Source organism: Meles meles, chromosome 4 (assembly GCF_922984935.1).
Source record: "Meles meles chromosome 4, mMelMel3.1 paternal haplotype, whole genome shotgun sequence".
NCBI lineage: Eukaryota > Metazoa > Chordata > Mammalia > Carnivora > Mustelidae > Meles > Meles meles.
This window is the reverse complement of record NC_060069.1, coordinates 111448538-111462885: the sequence shown is the minus strand read 5'-3', so window position 1 is coordinate 111462885 and position 14348 is coordinate 111448538.

Here is a 14348-nt window from a genome sequence, read left to right as displayed (position 1 = left end):
TTTATAAAAAAAAGAAAAAAAAAAGAAATGAAAAAACAAAGAAAAAATACCTAGGTAGGTAGAAACATGAGAGATTTATGCAAAATGATTTTCTAGTACCCTGTGTCTAAATATATTAACAATTGACTGTACCTCCTTTTATTTGATTTTGAAACTTAAATTTTAGTTTATCAACTTGTATTTAGTTGTGTAAAATGAACACATATTCATCATGTTTTAACTGAGAAAAGATGAGAGGAAAAAATGAAACAAGGTGAAACCAGCAAGAGAGACAAACCATAAGAGACTCTTAATCTTAGGAAACAACCTGAAGGTTGCTGGAGGGGAGGTTGGGTAGGGGATGTGATAAATGGGTGATGGATTTTGGGGAGGGTATGTGCTGTAATGAGCACTGTGTATACTTAGCCTAAAAACCTTATAATCAAGCAGTATTTGTTTTTATAGCAACTACAAATACTTATGCAATCCAAAATATGTTGATTTCCCATCTATTTTCTTGAATTTTATAAAATAATTTTAAAAGAATGTTAATTTTAATAAATCAAACTCAATGACATTTATAAAAAAGAAATTGGTAATATATTTTATATATTCAAATTTTAACCCCCTCAAATTAAAAGTACTAATTAATTTCGTGTATTTTCTTGTATATAATTGTCTACTCTCAAAAAAATACATAAACATTTACACACTATACTTTCTTGAAAAATAAAAATTACATCACATTAAATTTCCTACTATAAAGATTTTTTAATATAATAATAAATCATAGGTATGTCTCTGACACATCTTATAAAGATCTAACTCACTTTATAAAACCTCCTATGCTGTTTCCTATTAAGAATGCATCATATATTATTTAATCATTCCTCCATTACAGAATATTCATGTTTTTTCAGATAGTTGCTCCTTTGAAAAATTCTATTATAAACTTATATAAATCGATGCATAGATAAATGTGTAGGCAGGTATACAGTTGAGATAAAATAGATGATATTCATATAGATCATTTCTTAACTTCTTATACATAACAGCTTCTATATATTTGAACTCATGTGAAATATTTCATAGATTTTAACATTCCTGTCTCCATTGCAATCATTAGAGTATGATAAACATTTTCCCATTCTGTCTACAATTATTGTTTATTGTGAGAACATCAACGGCATTTTTACCCAAGTTTTCTTTCTTTCTTTCTTTCTTTCTTTCTTTCTTTCTTTCTTTCTTTCTTTTTCTTTCTTTTGAGAGGGGGAGGCAGGGGCAGAGGGAAAGGGAGAGAGAATTTTAAGCAGACTCTGTGCTGTGAAGCCCAGTGTGGGGATTGATCTCATGATCCTGAGATCTTGACCTGAGTGGAAACCAAGAGTGCAACATTTACCAACTTTATTTCTAATAACCAAAATACTTTAAGGAAATCATCTTCATAGGGAAAAAAAAAAAAACTTCCAAAGAAAGCTAATTTACAATCCCTCTCCCCTGAAAATGTTAGTCATCTTAACAAACTGAAATGCCTAGTTTCCATTACAGACATCAGCACATGTAACCGAATTATAAGTGGATACTCAGCTAGCAGAGTCCCTAAGTAATGTAGTTTCAAAAAAGCAAAAATCAGCAAAGAAAACTTAGTTAAAACTCATTTTAATCTTTAAACCATTTCTTGACAAGGAAATCAGGGTGAAAATAATTTTAATGCATGGAAACTATCTTTAAAAAAAACTTTTCTCAAAATTTCCCCCACTCTTAATTTTCTCTGCATGATAAAGTTTCTCCTCAGGTTTCAGAGCCTTATAAGAGACCCATTATCCAGTTCATATGGATCTCTTTCATTCCACATCATGTTCCTAGGACTGCCTAAGTAATTTCCACCCTATTCTAAAGCAAATGCCCCTTGTTTCTTTTCCTTATTGTTCTTATTCAGTGGCACAAAATACCTAAGAATGAGTTGAAGAGAAAAGCAAATGCTAAGAAACACTCACATATTAATAGATCTTTTGTCCCAATCATGCTGATTATTAGATGTTACACCTTTAAGTAGTTTCTCCTTCTTTTCGTAGATCTTTCTATGGTAGTTAACTTATTAGGAGGGTGATTACCTCTAAAGTGATTTGGTTACTCTCTTCTATTCAAGTATTTTATATCTAAGCACTGTTGGGTGCATAGAATCACTGAATCTTTCTTTATAATTTAAGAAACATAAACAGATATTTCCATAACCTAATATTATAGTACAATACAGTATAATATAGCATAACATAAATATTTCTATAAACTGATGCTATAAATACCATAAGCCATTAGGGTAGAATGTTCATCAGATATTTGTACAGGATATTTGTAAATGTAAATAAAAAAAGAATTGGTACATTAATTAATTAGTACTTCTACTTTACATTTCTCTTGTAAAAGATAATTTTTTAAATAAATCTTATTTATTTATGGATACAGCTATGAAAACTTTGCTCTAGACAGAAGGCCTATTAACAAGGTTAAATGCTTCCTTTCACAAATAAACAGACAAAAACGACTAATCAATCTGAAGTCATCAGCTCCAATAAATAGAACAATTATTGACATTAGATTGAAACTAATTAATAATGATGGACTAATAAATTAACAGTTTGAAAATAATCACTATAAAGTCTTATGCAATCATGATGTAGCCATTCTTATCATTATTAGATATAAAAGTTTTACCTGATCATGATCTCAAGATCCTGGGATCGAGTCCCGCATCGGGCTCTCTGCTCAGCGGAGCGCCTGCTTCCCTTCCTCTCTCTCTGCCTGCCTCTCTTGTGATTTCTCTCTGTCAAATAAATAAAAAAATCTTTAAAAAAAAAAAAGTTTTACCTGATAATTATCTTGTCACAGTCTGCATTTCATACATACCACTAATGCTTTAAAAAAAAAAATCTAAAAAAAGACCAAACACATATGGTTGGACCAATTATAATCTTACATATTGTTTCAAAATGTTTCTAACTCAGGCAATGGGATCTAACAAAACTGATACAATATATTCTTTAAAATGTATGTTCAAAAATAATTACATAATAAGACAAAACCAGATTTTATTCATTTCATTAGTTCCTAAAGAATTTAGTTGGTAAATTAATTTTTCAATTAATTAATATTGATTCTGAATTTGTTAATAAATGAGACAATCTTACAAATGTATGAATAGTGGAAGAAATAAAAGATCATTGTAAGTCAGGATTGATGAAGGTAATCCTGAGAAATCCAATAGCTTTCTGCTCTTAAGTAATTCACTTTATCCTAAATGGAACTTTGGTATTTATGAGTGAATTACTGAAGGAGAATACAGTCAATAATCCAAGGTCTTAGAAAATGAACCTCCACAAATAATACTGAGCGTCTGTCTTCAGGGCTCTCTGCTAGGCACATCACAATCTTTTAACAGAGTGCTGGCTGGGTAAAGGGCATCCCAACCTGACAAGCTTTTTAAAATTGTTACTGTGAAGTCCAGAAAGCCCATATATCATAACTCACACACATCACACATAGGCACATCCAAACTTTTTCATACAAATGATGAGGAATCAAATCTGTAAATCCTAAAGAGAATGTCCATGTGTTTGTGGTATTTTCTTAATTTCTGTTGTTTTAGTTTTCCTAGTGTAGGGGAGGAAACTGTCTTCCTTAAACTTCTTAGCATCCCTGGCAAGGCCTGAAAATTAAACTTACAAAAACAGATTGTCAGGAGAAAAAGGTACAAATTTATTTTACATAAATTTTATGTGACACAAGAGCTCTCATAAGGAAATGAAGACCCAAAGAAACAGGTAAACCTGAGTATTTTTATACTAGGTTTGATGAAGAATGGCCAGTCATGGAAAAATATGATAGGGCAAAATATGATGTAGGTATATCAACTGTTGGGAGACTTAGAAAGACCTGTTTGTTTGGATTCTTCCCAGAGTCCGGTCATCCGAGACGAAATACTCCTCGCCTCAATGTACAAGGAGGACACTTCCCACATGATGTTCTTATGATCTGCTTCAGGAGGGAAGGGTTAGGGGAAAATTAGGGTGACCTTCCTGCTTCTGCTATTTTCTTAAACATCTTCATCTTAAAATATTCAACATACTAGGCGCCTGGGTGGCTCAGTTGATTGAGCGACTGCCTTCAGCTCAGGTCATGATCCCGGACTTCCAGGATCGAGTCCCGCATCGGGCTCCCAACACCTTGGGGAGTCTGCTTCTCCCTCTGACCTTCTCCTCTCTCATGCTCTCCCTCACTCATTCTCTCTCAAATAAATAAGTAAAATCTTTAAAAAAAAAAGGATTTTAAAAATATTCAAAATACCAAAGTGCCATATTTTAGGATAGCATGTTATAAATCCCATCCCTAAGGTAGTGCATATGAATCCCCCAAGGTAACCTTATTTATCTTGTGGCATTTGGTTGTTTTCCACAAGAGATTCAACTATAAGCCATTTATTCCATAATATAATTTAGAAAAACATTGGAGGCGATATGTGGTTGGTGTGGCCGTTGTGGTTAAGTGGTATTAAGAAGCAGCGTGAATAAAATGCAACCACTATACCCTCATCATGGAGTTTGTGAGGATAGTTCATCTTTGGATTTTATGCCACCTGCCAGCACTGACTTTATTCATTGTAGATTTTGCTATCCATTAAAGCATCATTCAAATAAATTCTATGAAAAAGCACTCTCATCTTTGCCTCTGATTACAAAGACTGAAGACTGTATATCAATGCAGATTTTAAATATTTGTATCATAATTGGACACAAGCTGCTCTGAACATCTGCGTGTTATCAAGAACAAGAATGACGTAGCTCTTGCTCTAGATTTATTTAATGAATAAATTCAGAAATTATGCCCACAAAATGCTAAGACATTGAGCTGGGCCCTCCTTTTTTTTTTTTTTTTAAATGAGAAGTTGTTGGAATTTGATCAGTGAGAAAAAAATGCTGTCTCTAGCACATATAGACAGTTTCATTCTACAAAGGTATTTATATAGGACAAAATTTTGTCTTTGAATATTAGTCCGTGTTATAACAAATAGTCACAAAAACCATGTTGGCATCAATAACAAGGTGCATAAACACTCATTCTTATTTCTGCATCTATTAAAGTTGCTATTAGTAATTACATAATATTGTTTATTTTTAATCAGTTTTCCAATGTATCAAGTATTTTTTTCATTGTTTTAGCAATTATCACTTCTTACTTAAAATGCATATTAATCAAAACTCCTTTAAATGTCCCAACTATATATTACAAATAGATTTACCCCCCATCGTGCTGTTTGAAAATGTGTTATGCATAATCTTTCAAAGTATAAATTCATTCATTTATTCAACAAATATTTGCTGAACAATTGCATGTATGTGTGAGAGACATGTTATGCATGGAAGAATCAGGGATGAACAAGGAGAGTTGGTCCTGATTCTATAGGGGAAAGAAAGAAATTAATGAGGTAATTACTAAGTGATGCATTAATACAAACTACTATGTGTTATGATGGAAAGGGCCTCAGTCCTACAAGAAAAGGTAACAAAGATTACTGACCTAGATTTGGAGGTCAGGAAAGGTATACCTATATGATAAAAACCTAAGCTGAGTTCTTAAAAGATCTTGGCAAAAGGGAAAAGAAAGGAGCAGAGATGGAATAAGAGCTTCCCAGATGTAGGCCAACATTTGCAATAATCATGTGGTAGAATAGAGCTTGACACACTATAGAAATGAAAGCAGGCCCAGTGTGCCTAGAGTTTGTGGTGCCAAAAGGAACATACTGTGAGAAGAGAGCAGAGAAGCAAAGGAAGACTACAACTATGGGCATGTTAAAGATTTAGGTCTTTATCCTCATAGCAATGGGATTAGTGGTTTTTAACAGGGATATAACTTTGTCATATTTAAACTTTGAAAATATCACCTGGAGCAGGGAGGAGATAAGGTTTAGAGAATGAAGAGACTAGATACCTGTTAAGCAGTTAGTGGAAATATCTAACGTGTGCCACAAAGCATGATGATGAATGAGAAAAACGAAGCCCCATATTTGATTTTAAAATGAGCTACCAGGCCCCCTGTCTGCTAGTGTCATTGCCTCATCTTGCCCCCTCACCATTCACATTAGATCCTCAGCTTTCAGATAGGACAGCATGAGGTGCCATGAAAAAAAGTCGTGTCAGGTCTGCTTCTTAAAAAGCAGATGTTTTGGGGCGCTTCGGTGGCTCAGTGGGTTAGGCCTCTGCCTTCGACTCAGGTCATGATCTCGGGGTCCTGGAATCGAGTCCCACATCGGGTTCTCTGCTCAGCAGGGAGCCTGATTCGTCCTCTCTCTCTCTCTCTCTGCCTGTCTCTCTGCCTACTTGTGATCTCTGTCTGTTAAATAAATAAAATCTTAAAAAAAAAGCAGATGTTTTTTAAGAAGATGATCATAGTTGTTCTCCCTATCCCACTGTTGGTTCATGCATTATTCTTTCTATGCAAATGATCTGTTATCTGTCTGATATTGACATGATTTTATCCTTGAACACTATAATAGATTAGTAAACACCTTGTACTTTTTAGGAACACACACATCATAGATAATTAGAATGGAATTGTCATTTTATTTAATGAGATAGCTATAGATATTATTTAAAGATTTTATTTATTAGAGAGAGAGGGAGAGAAAGGCAGAGGGAGAAGCATGCTCCCTGCTGAGCAAGGAGCCTGTTGCAGGGCTTGATCCCAGGACCCTGTGTTCATGACCTGAGCTGAAGCAGACGCTTAACAACAGAGCCACAAGGCAGCTCTTAATGAGATACATTTTTTAAAGATTTTATTTATTTGAGAGAGAGAGAGTGAGAGAGCATGAGCCGGGGGAGGCAGAGGGAGAAGCAGACTCCCCACTGAGCAGGGAGTCAGATGCAGGACTGGATCCTGGGACTCTGAGATCAAAACCTGAGCTGTGATTAAGAGTCGGATGTTCAACTGACTGAGCCCACCCAGGCGCCCCTATTTAATGAGATATTTAAGACATAAAGTGTCCCTTAAGGTCCCTTAAAAAAATCATCCCTGACAGCATACTGAAGTGAAGTACTTGTATTTTTTTTTTGTTGTTGTTGTTCCTATTACGATCTCTTACTATGAATTTGGGCTATAGACTTTTTGTAAAGTATGCATTCTACAGTGTCAGAACTTTGACTTCCTAGTGGTAACTATGCTGTTGATATGCCTTGTATCTGGTAATTCATATCGATAAAGTAAATTTTTATACATGAAAAATGTCCTGAGAGAGACAAATATGATCACAGTCAACAAATCCAGTGCCTGGCACAAGTTCATGTGAAGGGGCAAAAAAATGCCAAAGATCTATGCTGGATAATCATAAATAAAGACAAATTTATTAAAATATGGAAGGAAGAATTTGGGTGAAAATAAATTCATCTTTTGCTGATAACCTCTTATATTTTCACATCAACTCCAAGGGTTGAATTCACCAATTATTAACTTTTTCTATCGTTTGTAAAGAATCAGAGGATCAAAAGGCTGTAATAGTGTAATACTACTGAAGTATGGGCTGTTGGAGTAAGTATCTCACCAACATCCAAAGGATTATGGGTCATATTCAACAGCCTTCTTTCATTCTTTTTCAAGACAGCCCCTGCAGTGAGCTTTTATTAATAGGTTATCTAGATTTGGCATGAAAGAACAGCTTCTTTTCAGTCAGCTAGTTAACACATCAAGGAGCTCACATACATGAAATTCTGTTAAAGGAATCTTGTTTTGTGTTAGTTGAGATGAGCCAATTCTGCTGATACACATTTCAGGCATCCCACTGTGCTCGAAGGGGACAAAGTACTCTATCTGGCCAGTTCTGAATCTTAAGGTTGCTGAGTCAGCCCAAAATTCAGTAATAATGTGGGAAGTCAGAATATCCAAGAAAATATTATTTGCTCATTTGACTTTCTCAATTTATTAAGAATAGCTACTGAGAAAACAATACAAGAAAATATCGCCTCATGTGTCTATCTGTAACATACGACAGATGTTAGTACCACAGCCCTTTGTTGGCTTTTGTGTATTTCCAGGCAAGAATTCCTATATCCCCCTGTATTAGCTAGCTAGGGCTACCATGACCAAATACCATAGACTGAGTTGCTTAAACAATAGAAATATAATTTCTCAAAGTTTTGGAGCCTGTGATTCCAAGTAAATAGTGTTGGCATAACTGGTTAGTGGTAAGACATTTTTCTTTGGCTTATAAAGAGCTGTCTTCTTGCTGTCCTCCTCTGGTCATTTATTTGCGCCTGAACACTCCTGGTGTCTCTTCTACTTGTTATAAGGTCAGCAGTCTTATTGAATTGGGGCCTCACCATTATGATTTCACTTAACATTAACTACCTCTTTAAAGTTCCTATCTCCAAATGCAGTCTTGGGAGCAAGGGCCTCACATATGAATTTTGGAGAGATACAATCCAGTTTACAATGTTCCCCAACCCTATCTCAATTTTTTTATGGAACCAGAAGTCATTCTTGAACATATCCCATAGTGGCAGCAGAAGGAATGTTATCTCAGCATTTGAAAATGAAACTATGAAAACTATATCATGACTTTCATTGCATCCTTTCTGATTTACCCCTTCAAACAATTCAAGTATCATTTGAATATCATGTGCTTTATAAATATGGAAGTATAACTTCCACACTTACGTATTTTTTAAAAAAATGATAAAGCCAAGTGATAGCCTTTAGTGGTAGGAGCCTCCCTTTAAGATTCCCTAACTATCCCATAGTTTGACCCATCTTGGAGGATGAAGTTTTTATTGTTATTATTGCTTGTCTTATCTCTAAGAGCATCACACAGATTTAAGTGAAGCACCACACCATCCATGGCCACAGGGATAAGAAGTGCTCTTTTTCCTAAGTGATAAACAGAACCATGTTTTGTTTTGTTTTATTTTATATTAATAATAGATCACCATACTCAGGCACATGCAGAAAAAAAAATAAACAAAAAGACAGTATAAAACAAATGAAAAGCAAAGTATATTTCATAGCTCATAAGTTAAAAAAAGTAAGTTATTTGAATTTCTATAACTCCCAAATCCCTCTATCCACAAGAAATATTTGCCATTATCAGGTGGATTCTTTTATGCTTCCTTGATGATAGTTCTTATCATGACAGGGGTTTCCTTATCTTACACACACATCACCCACACACACACAACTTTAGAATATTATCTACTGACAGATTTAACTTTTTCTATAACAGAAATACCTATATTGAGTGTCCCTTAACTTTTTCTATAACAGAAATACCTATATTGAGTGTCTCTTCGTTAAGAAATCTCCCTAAGTTCTGGCCAGGAAAGGAAGAGGTTCCAAAGCACTGAATGCATTTCTCAGTCAAATTTTAATAGCTTGTTTACTTTAAAAAAATAAAGACTTGGTAATCTCTTCCACAAAAAGACAAGTCACATTTGAACGGGACTTAAATAATACCTCAGTTGTGACCCAAAAATCTCACTTTGGGTGCTTTATGCTGTATTCAATCAGACAGCCATATCAGTGGCAAGGATGAGCACATTTCTCTGATAATGCTGTGCCTTCAGTATTCATGCATCTACTGAGCTTGACCGTGGGCTTCTAGATGTCTACTAAGCAAAGGGATAGATCAAAGATCATAATCCTTGCTCCAGGTAAGCTTTATTGCACAGACTTCATTCTAGGCCCCAAATTTTCTTTTCTTTGAAGATAAATGTTGAAATTACTATTATTTGTCACACACTTAAATATTCCTTGTCAAAAATGTTACTATTATAGTAATTTTAGATTCCCTCAACTTAACAATTTTCAAGAATGACTAGTTTAGGTTTTAAGAAAATCTCAGACTTCAAAATTTCCATACTTATTTCCATTATGGATAGTCACTTTTTTTATTAACTACTAAAATAATTAGTAATTTTAAGCAACCAATATTTAAATAATATTCTCAGAGCTCTACGATTTAACAGAATTAAAATGATTTTTTTAATTAGCCATAGTGAGAACATATTACTAATTTAAAAAGTACTTTAAAAAATAAATGCAACTTTAGAGGAACCTCTGATAGAGGACACTGCGTGGTGTGCGAGGAAGCTCCCGGCTCTCTGGGAGCCAGCAGGCTCTTGGACGTGCTGGAGGCCTAGGCTCACTGGAGCTAGCCAGGAGCCTGGTGACACTGGATCCGTCTGGAGTTGGTGGAGCCACCAAGTGCCGATATAATTTCATTGCTGGAACAGGTCAGCATTTCTGCTTGGGCCTGCACTATTCCTTTGCAAACTCATTAAGAAACACTGTAACTTGAGTGAGGAGTCAAGATGGCGGAGAAGTAGCAGGCTGAGACTACATCAGGTAGCAGGAGATCAGCTCGATAGCTTATCTAAACATTGCAAACACCTACAAATCCAACGGGAGATCGAAGAGAAGAAGAACAGCAACTCTAGAAACAGAAAATCAACCACTTTCTGAAAGGTAGGACTGGCGGAGAAGTGAATCTAAAACGACGGGAAGATAGACTGCGGGGGGAGGGGCCGGCTCCCGGCAAGCGGTGGAGGAACGGAGCACAAAATCAGGACTTTTAAAAGTCTGTTCCACTGAGGGGCATTGCTCCAGAGGCTAAACCAGGGTGAAGCCCACGCGGGGTCAGCGTGGCCCCAGGTCCCGCAGGGTCACAGAAGGATCGGGGGTGTCGGAGTGTCGCAGAGCTCACAGAGCTCGCAGGTATTAGAACGGAGAAGCCGGCTGCAGAGACAGAGCCAAGGACTGAACTCTCAGCTCGGGGTTACCTTGAACTGGTCGTGGGCTGGGTGAGCTCGGAGCGTGGCTAGAGGCTGGGGATACGGGAGTGATTGGGTGCTGTCCTCTGGGGGCACATTGAGGAGTGGGGCCCCAGGCTCACGGCTCCTCCAGGCCGGAGAGTAGGAGGCCGCCATTTTCATTCCCGTCCTCTGGAACTCTAAGGAAAGCATTCAGGGAACAGAAGTTCCCAAAAGCGAACCCGAGCCGATTACTTAGTCCGGCCGCCCGTAAGGGCCGTGCAATCCCGCCTCGGGCAAAACACGAGAGAGTCACTACAACAGGCCCCTCCCCCAGAAGATCAACAAAATATCCAGCCAGGACGAAGTTCATCTATCAAGGAAAGTAGGTTCAACTCCTAAGAAAGCAGCGCAATTCCAGAGGAGGAGAAAGCAAAGCACGGAACTCGTGGCTTTCTCCCCATGATTCTTTAGTCTTGCAGCTACTTCAATTTTTTTTTTCTTTTTTCAATTTTTTTTCTTTTTTTCTTTTTCTGCTAAATTTTTTAAAACTATTTTTTAAAGTTTTTTTAAAACTTTTACCCTTTTCGTTTTTAACGTTTTTTGACTAGTTTACCTAAATATATATATTTTTTCTTTCTTTTTTATATTTTTTCTTTATTTGTTTTATTTTTTAAATTTTTTTCTTTTTTCTCTGAACCTCTTTTTATCCCCTTTCTACCCCCCACAATTTGGGGTCTCTTCTCATTTGGTTACAGCACATTTTTCTGGGGTCTTTGCCACCCTTTTAGTATTTTATTTGCTCCTTCATATCCTCTTATCTGGACAAAATGACAAGGCGGAAAAAATCACCACAAACAAAAGAACAAGAGACTGTACCGAAGGCTAGGGACCTAATCAACACAGACATTGGTAATATGTCAGATCAAGAGTTCAGAATGACGATTCTGAACATTCTAGCCGGGCTCGAAAAAGGCATGGAAGATATTAGAGAAACCCTCTCTGGAGATATTAAAGCGCTTTCTGGAGAAATTAAAGAACTAAAATCTAACCAAGTTGAAATCAAAAAAGCTATTAATGAGGTGCAATAAAAAATGGAGGCTCTCACTGCTAGGATAAATGAGGCAGAAGAAAGAATTAGTGATATAGAAGACCAAATGACAGAGAATAAAGAAGCCGAACAAAAGAGGGACAAACAGCTACTGGAACATGAGGGGAGAATTCGAGAGATAAGTGACACCATAAGACGAAACAACATTAGAATAATTGGGATTCCAGAAGAAGAAGAAACAGAGAGGGGAGCAGAAGGTCTATTGGAGAGAATTATTGGAGAGAATTTCCCTAATATGGCAAAGGGAACAAGCATCAAAATCCAGGAGATTCAGAGAACCCCCCTCAAAGTCAAAAAGAATAGGTCCACACCCCGTCACCTAATAGTAAAATTTACAAGTCTTAGTGACAAAGAGAAAATCCTGAAAGCAGCCCGAGAAAAGAAGTCTGTAACATACAATGGTAAAAATATTAGATTGGCAGCAGACTTATCCACAGAGACCTGGCAGGCCAAGAAGAGCTGGCATGATATATTCAGAGCACTAAACGAGAAAAACATGCAGCCAAGAATACTCTATCCAGCTAGGCTATCATTGAAAATAGAAGGAGAGATAAAAAGCTTCCAGGACAAACAAAAACTGAAAGAATTTGCAAACACCAAACCATCTCTCCAGGAAATATTGAAAGGGGTCCTCTAAGCAAAGAGAGAGCCTAAAAGTAGTAGATCAGAAAGGTACAGAGACAATATACAGGAACAGTCACCTTACAGGCTAATAATGGCACTAAATTCATATCTCTCAATAGTTACCCTGAATGTTAATGGGCTAAATGCCCCAATCAAAAGACACAGGGTATCAGAATGGATAAAAAAACAAAACCCATCAGTATGTTGCCTACAAGAAACTCATTTTAGACGCGAAGACACCTCCAGATTTAAAGTGAGGGGGTGGAAAACAATTTACCATGCTACTGGGCATCAGAGGAAAGCTGGGGTGGCAATCCTTATATCAGATCAATTAGATTTTAAGCCAAAGACTATAATAAGAGATGAGGAAGGACACTATATCCTACTCAAAGGGTCTGTCCAACAAGAAGATCTAACAATTTTAAATATCTATGCCCCTAACGTGGGAGCAGCCAACTATATCAACCAATTAATAACAAAATCAAAGAAACACATCAATAATAATACAATAATAGTAGGGGACTTTATCACTCCCCTCACTGAAATGGACAGATCATCCAAGCAAAAGATCAACAAGGAAATAAAGGCCTTAAATGACACACTGGACCAGATGGACATCACAGATATATTCAGAACATTTCATCCCAAAGCAACAGAATACACATTCTTCTCTAGTGCACATGGAACCTTCTCCAGAATAGATCACATCCTGGGTCACAAATCAGGTCTCAACCAGTATCAAAAGATTAGGATCATTCCCTGCATATTTTCAGACCACAATGCTCTGAAGCTAGAACTCAATCACAAGAGGAAAGCTGGAAAGAACCCAAATACATGGAGACTAAACAGCATCCTTCTAAAGAATGAATGGGTCAACCAGGAAATTAAAGAAGAACTGAAAAAATTCATGGAAACAAATTATAATGAAACACAAGAGTTCAAAATCTGTGGGACACAGCAAAGGCAGTCCTGAGAGGAAAATATATAGCGGTACAAGCCTTTCTCAGGAAACAAGAAAGGTCTCAAGTACACAACCTAACCCTAAACGTAAAGGAGCTGGAGAAAGAACAAGAAAGAAACCCTAAACCCAGCAGAAGAAGAGAAATCATAAAAATCAGAGCAGAAATCAATGAAATAGAAACCAAAAAAAAAAAAAAAACAATAGAAAAAATCAATGAAACTAGGAGTTGGTTCTTTGAAAGAATCAATAAGATTGATAAACCCCTGGCCAGACTCATCAAAAAGAAAAGAGAAAGGACCCAAATAAATAAAATCATGAATGAAAGAGGAGAGATCACAACTAACACCAAAGAAATACAGACAATTATAAGAACATACTACGAGCAACTCTACGCCAACAAATTTGACAATCTGCAAGAAATGGATGCATTCCTAGAGACATATAAACTACCACAACTGAACCAGGAAGAAATAGAAAACCTGAACAGGCCCATAACCAGTAAGGAGATTGAAACAGTCATCAAAAATCTCCAAACAAACAAAAGCCCAGGGCCAGACGGCTTCCCAGGGGAATTCTACCAAACATTTAAAGAAGAACTAATTCCTATTCTCCTGAAATTGTTCCAAAAAGTAGAAACGGAAGGAAAACTTCCAAACTCATTTTATGAGGCCAGCATCACCTTGATCCCAAAACCAGACAAGGATCCCACCAAAAAAGAGAACTACAGACCAATATCCTTGATGAACACAGACGCCAAAATTTCTCGCCAAAATACTAGCCAATAGGATTCAACAGTACATTAAAAGGATTATTCACCACGATCAAGTGGGATTTATTCCAGGGCTGCAGGGTTGGTTCAACATCCGCAAATCAATCAATGTGA